This window comes from Egretta garzetta, unplaced genomic scaffold, assembly GCF_000687185.1.
Source record: "Egretta garzetta isolate BGI_Z169 unplaced genomic scaffold, ASM68718v1 scaffold55, whole genome shotgun sequence".
Classification (NCBI taxonomy): Eukaryota; Metazoa; Chordata; class Aves; order Pelecaniformes; family Ardeidae; genus Egretta; species Egretta garzetta.
This window is the reverse complement of record NW_009259863.1, coordinates 1,708,591-1,719,483: the sequence shown is the minus strand read 5'-3', so window position 1 is coordinate 1,719,483 and position 10,893 is coordinate 1,708,591.

The window sequence follows — 10,893 nt, the reverse complement described above, 5'->3', positions numbered from 1 at the left end:
AAAGTATAGTCATGGTTTTCACTTGGAAAAAAAGTCATTTTCTCTTTTTAAATGAAATTATATTTCTGAATATTATAGCAAAAAGAACAGTGAATAGCTGTCCTTGAATCTACAGTATTATGTATTAAGGCAGGAAGAAAGGATGAAGTTAAAAGAATTTTCTAAAAGTCTTAGAACCCAAGCAAGCAAAAATAACTGGAATTGTAATCTTTACCATTAGAAATGTTAATTGTTTAAAGTTTCAGAAATTTCATGTAAATATTTGAATATTCCTTTCTTTTTACACAGCTCTCCAATATTTCAAAATGTGAGCTCATACAGAAGTTCAATGGTTCTGTGGTTCAGGATCTTACTTAACATATAGGAGCGGTACTTCTGTCTAGATCTTTGCTTCTCTGTACATTACATGTCTGAAAATCCACATGACCAAGCCAATGCACATGATTATAAATCATATTTCATTAATCTCTACACAATGGTATTATTAGACTTTCCATATTTACAAATGATACATCATTTCATGGGACTTTAGCTTACAGAGATGTTCTTGTCATAACAGAAAGCCTAAAGCTCGTAACATTTCAGACTATTTTATTTTGTCACATCTTTGTGGCCTCAATATTTCAGATAATCTAATTCTTTCTTTGTGGTATTCTGATCCTCTTTTGTTTGGCCATGTTCTCTTACATGAAATACAGAAAGTCCTTTGAGATCATCTGATATTATGGTGATTATTATAATTTTTTTTTTTACAAAGCTGTGACTTTTTCTTTAAAGTACGAAATTACACTTCAATAACAGTTCCATTACCAATTGTGGATTCATAACTGGTTTTTATTGAAAGTTTACCCAAGTTTGTCATTTTTTTGGGGTGTACATTGAAAGATGTCTAAGGCAGCAAATTTCTTATAATAGCTCAGTTCAAGGTGTAGAAGTATTCAACTTTTGACCTTTCATCTGAGTTGGCTAAGTAGTAGAGAATCTGCTGCCCAGATTACTTGTTGAATATTTTTTGCTTCTCCATTGTACATAGAATTATATTCATCTTTATTTGGGAAAAGAAAATAAAAAGGTATTCTTTCAGGTATTCATGAAGGCATACTTCTTTCTTTCATTTTTCTCCAGTTAGTAGCAAAAATGGAAAAATTACATATCCAGTAAAAGATAGGCATTATACAAATTCTGTGATAAGAATATTGACATGTTTTTATGTATTTATTCTTTGTTCTATTTCTGTGTTCTCACTGACATATTCGGTTAGATTCACAAATAAGTGTGATATGCAAAAGCATTCTCGTATGTTGCCTTGCAACTCCAAATAGATAGCTGAGCTAGCACTGAGTGTGTTGGTGTGTCAAAAAGGAACAGTGTGGAGCAGTAAGAAGGGACTAACTCAGATCCCCAGAATAATACATCTATGGTATATATAGCAGTATGTCAGTGCATCCAATCTTAATGCTTCTGTCTTTCATCAAAGGTTCAGACTTTCATACATATTAGACATAACTAATTAAAAATATAAATATTACCTAGATAATACTCTTGATACTATATGTATTATAATGTGAACTCTACTGCAGAATTTCCTTTTTTCCTACACCTCTCCTTCCAATAACCTCTCCCCATCATTTTTCATCTTCCTTAAAAAATTCCTACATTTGAGTCCACTCTGGTTTTGCTTCTGAGTAGGTGTAATTATCATAGGGTGCCAGACTTATTTTTCATTCCTGATCCTTTTCAAAGAGTGTAGGCTATGTGAGGTACAATATATATATCCCGTCTGAGTGGGTTGCATGCAATGCTTCCCTAATTTGGCTATACTGTTTCCTGAGAGGAACCATTTTATGCTATACCTGTAAAGAGGTTACATTTCTTTTATATAATCTGGGAGTCTCTATGCCACGCTCCAAACTTTAAGACAGATGTCCTCCATGGCCAATTATAAACATTGTGGCAGCATATATAACTCCAGCCCTAGATGCTGATACCAGGGGGGTGGAAATATCAGGGAGAGGAGAAAGAGAGAGTAACAAATATGAGTGAAGAAAATGAAATGTGCATTTTCACCCAGCTATGACATTTTCATGGGTAAAAATTATTACTTTTCTACATACAAGTTGCAAGTGCATGTCCGGATGCACCATTTGAGGGGTGAGAAGTAATTATAGAATGGGAGAGAATGAACATGAAGAAGTGCAATCATTCAAAGAAGAATACTCCATGGAGCATGTGTAAAAAGTTCCCCTGAAACCTCTGCTGGGGTAGGTGGGCTCTCCCACACACACTTACTTAGCTTGTGGCTGATATCTTTCAGGAAAGGTATCCAATTTCTGAACACAGCCTTTTCAGTGGGGCCGTGATTTTAAACTTACTGTGTAATGGAGTGTAGTACCATTTACCATATGATGAAATGGCCTTGTCTGTCAGCCAGGGAGCTGCTTAATGTTATATATGGGTCAAATGAGCCAAAAAAAGAGAGAGAGGAAAAAAAATCAAGAACCTTGAGCCCTCTAGCAAAAGGGGAAACTTCCCCTATGGCAAGCAGCCAGATCATTTTTTAAAAGGTCCATTTTCTCCTGAAAATTGATTGAGCAGCACTAAATAACTAAAGATAAAGGAATTCCAAGGGCAGGGGGATTTCTGCTGAATCAGCCATTGCAGCAATTATAGTAGCAGGTGTCCTTTTGGCAGAAATAATTTTTTAATGTTTGCAAATGTATTTCTTTGCATGAAATAATGGCTGTTCTCCAAACATATCAGAGCACTAAAGCTCTTCCTTGTGAATATTTGTACACAATAAATGAGGAAGCATTATAAACAACAAATCAGTTAAATGTTCAGAATCTGACTGGTTGTTCCCAAACATAGTTTTGCAGTGATTGAATTGATCCATTTGAAGTTGTAACATTATTTGCAAAGCTTACATGACATCTGGCTATGTAAAAGCAGATCAATAACAAAGCTAAAAATGCAGTGATTTCTTGAACTAATCTTATGTCTCTGCTTCATTCAGTGAAGGTGTTTATTTTTTAGCAACTTTGATCAGAAAAACAAAATAGTAAATTCGGTTTCAGTCTTCAAGAGAGCTCTAGAGTAACCATGAAATATGCCGTATAGACAAGATGCCATTTTTTTTTATTGTTTCTAACATTGTTCTTCTAAATGATACTTGTTTAAATCCAAGTTAATTATCCTAGAAACCTTTTATAATCAATATTGAGCAGAATGCATCTTTGAAAGGCTGTTCAGCTTGGATATCTGGAAAATTCCAAAGTATGATTGGTCACACATTGTACTCCAATGAGTTAAAAGGAGGCTGGGTGACAGACTTAAATATAGACCACCTTTATGACACTTAAATTAGCTTATATTAATTCCACCTTAACTATATAAGCAATTATTCTGACAAATATATGGAAACATTAAAGTTTTATTAAAAATAGAAAAACAAGCGAAACCCTTTTCTATCAGTCACATCATCAGCCTATTTTTAGTTAGAAATCCTACCCTTGTATAATACAGGAAGCTTACCCCCACAGAAGTTGTATATTCCCAGATGAGTGCAGTACATTTGGAAATTACCCTTTTGAATCTGGTTAGTACCTCCCTTTAACTAAATCTGAGAACCACAGCACTAAAATTAATGCCCAGTGTTTCTACAGCTAAACTGACAGACCTACATTTAAGATTAATTTGATTATTATCTATAACATATTTTCTTGTACATACTGCTTTTAAAAGCAGATGTATGGTTAGAACTTCACTAAAGGTCTGTGCGAGGCTGTTAAAAGATGCCTTCTTATGTTATCATATCTTATTTTTATCACAGGACCAGCATAGTCCTATAGTTTTGTCTCATGTACAGTTTTGCTGCATGTACAAAGCAGCCTCTAAAACCATGTTGTAAGTTGATCTAAAAATAACTGTCGACAGGAAAGAGGCCCTGGAGAAATCTGAAACAGACATGAAATAAGAACAAAGTAAATGGCACTTGCTGTTCCCCCATGGATGTTTACCAGAAAAGACAGAAGCTGCCATTTTCATCACCCAGATTTGATTTAATCAGATCAATGTACAACGGCCCAGGAGTTCACAGTAAGCATAATGCTGTGAACCTCCCCCTCCGCCATCTTAATTCTTACTCTTATGATTTTATTATTAAAGCCAAAGTATGCCTCAAGAGAGAAATTTCTGGATGTTTCTATGGACAATAGTGAATTTTCAATATTAAAGATGAACCAGAAGTTCAGGCCTTCCAATCAGTCCCACTGATCCTAAATACATATCAATAAGTCCCCTGTGGTATTACATTTTCTCTTCTCACTTTCCTGTTTTCTTGGCAGCTGCTGTGATGTCATTTGAGTGGGAGTATGTTAGCATTTAACCAGTAATTTAATGTCATCTGAGGATTCTCTAATAGGAAAAATATTATTCTTTTTATACTGCACTAACATAATGGGAAAAAATGCCCAGGAAAGTGCCCAAGTTCTACACCACAGATGGTGGCTTTCTGTACTGCTTCCACAGTGTAAGGTAGCTTTCTGTATTATCAGGTGTATAGGCTATCTTTTCTTTTGGTTTTGTTGTTGTTGTTGTTGTTGATGATTTGTTGTTTCTTTTTTTCCCTCTTTTTTTCGCACATTTTATGTTTGAAACATCAGGAATTCCACATCTTCATACACTCTTTTTGCTAGAGAAACTTGCTCATATCAGACGACTAAAACCAGTTCTGACACACAAACCTGTAATTTGTGCTGACACACTGTCTCCTCTCTGCTCTGCTCAGTGAAGGCAGGAGTTAGTTGATGTTAAGTGGCCTCTCTCTCTCTAGTAATTCTACATTGGATGGTAAGGACAGCTCATGTCACAGCCCTTTGCCACATCATACTTGGGTTCTCTGAAGAGCTTAAGTAGAGCTGCCGATAAAGGCACCAGACTGATGGTTTGATACACTGGTGGGTCAGCTGGTGTTCAACTGGACAGACTCATCTGGCTTGGCTTCACAGAAGAATCCATAATTTGATAATCATGATGTGGAAAATAAACAATAATAATAATAAAAACCCAGTCCCACAAAGACTCCTTGAGAGGAGTAAAGAACTACAAAACTGTAAAACTTTTCTTCATGCCTTTTTATTATGGTTTGTTGTGAAACATAAATTTATGGAGCTGTGGAATGGCTTATCGAAGATTCTACACAAGCATGTAAAAAATATAATTGTATGAATGGCTACATTATTTGGAAGCCTGGATTAATAGTGGGGAAATAATTAGTTCTGGTCATAAACTAGAAAAGAAAGCATAAATACTCTGTCATTTTAATCACCAATTCTATTATTTTGAATTTAATAAATGGTATCAAATTAAGAAAGTTGCCCAATATGACAAAATACAAATTTGGGGTATGTTATCATACACCTGAGATATACTCCTCCTTTTTAATATTTTACAAGTCACCTTTATTACCCTCTCAGACAACATCAGAACAGATCTGCCTCTGTTAAGGTGAATTTATTTGTCATTCTTGAGTCTAAATATTCCCTCATTCTTTTCTTGTATTGAAAAAATGATCCATTGCAGAACACATGGCAAATACTTACCAAGATTTAGTTTATTTTTTGTTGCCTTTGCAACATTTGCTTTTTAGCTCTGGTTGTAAAATTTCAAATCTTCTTCAGTTTGGAACTTGACATCTACCAATAAAAGGGCAAAATGAAATACAAGCTAGCAAAGAATAAGGTTTATGTTTTCTGAAAAATAGCAACAGCAAATATTAAAGGCACTACAGAATTTCTAGGCAGTATAATTCAACCGTAAATCAGAGTTTATGTGAAGTGAAGTGAAGTGAAGTGAAGTGAAGTGAAGAAAGTGATTGACCTATATGTATGGAGGAATATACAGTAGCTTTTGAAGAAAATAATATACACAGAAATTAACATTCTGATAGTAAGCAGACAATTGTATGTTAATGTATATGTGTGAATGCTTCAAAACTTGATTACTTATGATTTTCAGAATTAATTGTTTAAACTGTAGTCTACAGCAGATATGGAAACTATCTAATATGCCCCAGAGAAGTCTTGATATGATGTGGCTGTTCATATCCTCTGGTGTGGGCTAATTTAATCCTCTGGTTAAAGAAAAAAAGAAATAATGTGAGTTCAGAAGTAAAAATTCCTTAAATAGAGAGGTTGGCATCTGCAAATAGCCAAATAAAATAATTTGCTTCTAATGAGAGAGAACTAGACTGAAGCTGCCAAAATTAGAAACCACTGCAAAACTTGTGTGCTTCTCATTTTATAATATCATGTTAATTTTATATTTTTTTTTGTCACAAGGTTCACAGAGGTGTTTCTTTGGTGTTTTTTTTTTCCTAGGTGTTCAGCATTTACATTTCACACCTAGAACTTCTGGAAATAATCCATTGTGCTGACTCTAGTGTTGACTTCATTAGTGTTGCAATGAGCAAGCCAGGTAACAAGGTACCTGACTAATTATGCCTGTAAATTATCATGAGCAGAAAATGGAAACTGCTTCCCAAAATCAAGCCCTAAAGGAAAACAAGGAGTGTAGAATTTTCATAACTGCTTTTTGGTATTGTATGTGTTTGTTTTTTAAATAGTCCACAACAGTCAGAAAGCTATCTGCGAGAACCAAAATACTGACCCAGACCTTAAACACTGTCACAGTGTCTCAAACATTGAAGTTACTCAAAACAGAACACTGAAAAAAGAAGGAAAAGCTATGATAATACCAGAAACTGGAGAACACGTTAAGCATTAGAAACAGGAGGAATTAAAATTCTGATGCCTCATTCTTTTTTAGGTAAAATCTAACAAGAAGAGAAAATAACACAACACTAATCCATTCTTGTGACAAACCCTGCAACATAAATGGGAACTGATACAAACTGATATGTCCTTGTTATTGTCTTCTTGTAATGCCACAATCCCCTGTAGTTACCCAAGTGCAAAGTCATACAAACTATTAGCTTTCAAATCAAATTGTACTGTTGGCAGTGGGTCCATTTAACTGAAACTGCAGTTTCTATTTCACTAAAAATAGGCAAATAACAAGATACAATGTGCTGAGCTATTTGAATTCAGTCAACAGTAATGGATAGTTCATAGTTAAGTAAAGGGCTGACTTTAACTCTTGGGTATCTTTTCATTTCAGGGCTGATTTTTCCACAGAGGTTGTGTGTATGTCCCTATATATCTGGAAGCTTTGGGTTAATTAGATGCTTTTGTATTTAAGTACAAAGAAACTCTGAATGACACTATTTATGCTAATTTGGTTGTGTGGGATGTAATGAACATTTAAAAATAGACTACGTGGCTATATATCACAGCATTGGAGGTTCAAGGTTATTTCAATACACAATAAGAACATTTCTGCTTAAACAGTACCGTAAGAGAGGCCATGCTGATCAGCTTAAGGCATGTCTCTGAAGTATTTCAGTTGATTAGATCTGCCCAGGGTTGATTCCTCACCTACAACAGTTTCTGATGTCTTTGTGATATTATAAAAAGGTTAAATATTTCTCTCTGAGTCTTCACCTTTTCTGAAGCAAAGTAAACCCCGTTTTGCAAAATTACTATTTTGAAAAGTCAAGATTACTAAGAAATATTAGTCAAGATTTTAATTTTCACTTTCTTGATGAATAAAGAGGAAAAATCTAAATTTGTGGTTTTATTATTTTCAGAGAAGTTTAGCACAGCATTAGGAGAGTGTTACGATATTGACTGGCCTAGAAAAGAGAAATATGCCTGTAAAAATTAAATATCATCAGGTATACCTCAATGATTTCTTAATTCACTAATTTCTCAAAAGTGGCAAACTTGTGAGTTTCATCATCTGAAATATATTAAAAGCATTAATTTTTTTCAAAATAGGGGTCATCTCCAGCATTGATATATACCGCATCAATGGACAGATTTTTCAAAAAAGCTCTTAATTTCTCAAAGAGATTCAAATTTAGATGAGATTGAACATGATAAACAAGATAAAATGTCTGAAAGAGTAGAATTAAGAGGAAAAGAAGAAAATAGTGCAAACTCTTTCTAACAGTTAAAGTGTGCACTATAATAGAAATGACAAACTTATCAAGCAGAGGTTGATCCTGAGAAAATTATGAGCTGTTTGATGTCAGTTTCAGCTAATAAAGAATGAAAAGAAATGTAAAATAATTACAAACCACTCACCACTGTGTATGTATAACAACTTGTTAGCTTTATTTAGTGCTTAGGTACCTGGGTAGTGTTATTTGGAAAGATTATGGGTTTGGTTGATGAAGGTATTTTTGCTGATCCAAATTCTTTATCTCTGTGAGTTTGGAATTATATATCTCCTTAAAAAATAAAAAATCAATAAACAAATATAAAACTTTATTATTTTAAAATTCACATATATATTTAAAAATGGGAAGGCCAGTTCTTATTGTCTACATTTGTGTTATTGGATCTAAAAACACTTACCTGCTCTGGCTTCAAGTATATGACTTGGTTTTATCAAGGTGTATCCCCCACTCCACTGTACATGCTCCCATCAGTGGAAACTATGATGTACAGGCTGAAAATAATCACTACTTTTGAAAATCAGATTCCTCTACTCATATTGAAGTTATGTGCCCAATAAGTAAAATTTTTTAACTTTTTTTTTTTATTAAATTTTTTTTTTTATTAAAAATATTATCTCTCTGTTCAGAGACAGAATTTTTATGTCCCTTCCAACTCTTGCTGTTCTGTGATTCTGTGATAAAGCATGCTAGGACTCTCACCATGTTTGGGTAAGATATCTCTTTTTTTAAATGCACCAAACATTCTCTTTTAAGAAGTATCCCCTTGCCATTTTCATGATTTTCCTATGATCCACAGAACTACGGTATCTGAAGTAAACATACATATTTTAAAATCCACATATTCAAAACCCACCTATTGCCCATTTTCAGTTCTTATATGCTTAGTCTTCTCTCATAAAATGATGGTCAATTAATTGGAAATTATGCATAGTTGGAGGTTTCTAGTGACTTCCTTTTAAATTACATAACTTTATTTTTTCAAATTTTAGCTTTACATTGCTATCCTATTTCAAAAAAAGAGTGCATCTGATAAGGCCAAAACCTCTGGTTTTGTCTTATGGGCTGGGTTTTGTCCCTCAAATTTGTAATTTGCCTTCCATGTATGCTTCAAATGCACTCTTGACCTGAAATATAGATAAAATTGTATATGCTTTTTCAGACCTATTAATCCTATTGTAGTAATTGTGTGTGCATAAATTGTTACAGAGACACTCACAGACTCATGGAAAAAGTGTTTGTTAAAAGGCAAAGTTAATTTATTGGGATCTTGGCAAAGGATAATACTCACATGGGAAATCAAATCTCTTGAACAGCATGGTCAGTTGCTGCCTGATGGCAATGGGAGTCTCCACTGCAATGAACATTGCATTGTTATCTTCAACTGGATTGGATGAGACTCCAGCTGCTCCATGGTTCTACGTGACCACTCCAGCATATGAATAGTCTACTGCTATTGATTACCTTAACTACATAAAAAAACATCTCTCAAATATCTCAACTATATACAAAACTCTGGTTTATGTGACCATTTTTACATCTGCATGAGCAGTTTTCTATTAGTTTTTTAAAAATGTTTTGTCTATGTACACATTGATCAGTTCTGCAGCAGGAACTACCTGGGGGGGGCCTTGAGGTACTTCACATGCAATATTACTCAGCACATTTAAGGACAATGTTTGAACAAGGCACAGCAGGACTTGCCTGGGGGAACTGCTAGAACTGTCCAGAATTCCCACCTAGAGAGCTTCTGTAAAAATCAGGCAGCTGCCTGATGGTGAAAGTGGCTAGTGGTGCAGTTAGTCAACTGGTTAAAAGTAGGTCCTTTGTCTCAAACCAGTTATCTCATGTATGCAGATAGCTGGCTGGGGAGTTCCTGGACCACCCAAGGAATTAACATCACAGCCCTGATGCCCAGCCACACTACAGTTATAACTAAAGGGCAGACTGGAATTTCTACTTGTAACTCGCTAAAAAATAAGATTTGTAACATTTGCCACATAATAGACCAATGAAAATGTTTTGGCATATAAAAGGTTAAAAAGTAAATAAATGAACCCAAGGAAAATATGATTGAAGTAAGAATAGAGCATGACTACGTTTTGTTTTGGTTTGTTTTTTTTTTTATTCTGTAGAAGAGTAGGATTTCCTTATCACTGGCAAGCAGGGTCAGTATATATATGTAAGTGCAGAAAATATCAAAACATGCATGCAGATTTGAACAGCACTTCCAGTTCTTTCTATCTTGTATTATAAAAGAGCACTCCCAGAAAATCTTTTGTGTAGTCTAACATTTGTCTTCACCCTTGTCATGATGGATTTATTTTTTGTTCATGCTTTTTGGCATTTGACCACAAAATACAGCATACATGATGCATTGCAAAGGACGGTCTTTGGGAGGATGGAAATGGACAACTAAGCATTTCTTAGCACTAAAAGTAAGAAAATTGTTTCTTACTTTTTGACTGTCTGTGCTACTGAGATTTGCTTTTGTTGAAATACTTTTGCATTTATTTCCTCTGTAACAGAGAAAAGATCAAGGCTACAGAAGCAGTGTTATTTATATTATTATGCATGCAATGTAGTGAGCACTTCACAAATAATTGTTTGAGATCTAATACAACTGAGCCCTGTTGTATTGGTTCAGTCCAGTTTGCTGATTTTTTATTCGTTCCTTAATTTGTTTTGTTTCTGGTTTTATTTACTTCCTCGCCATACATCCTTGTCTGCTCAGAGATTTGTGTGGATAAAATAAAAACCTGCTTTGCTGTCATTGGCTTATTCTGATTCAATCCTGTCCAGAACCATGGAAAATC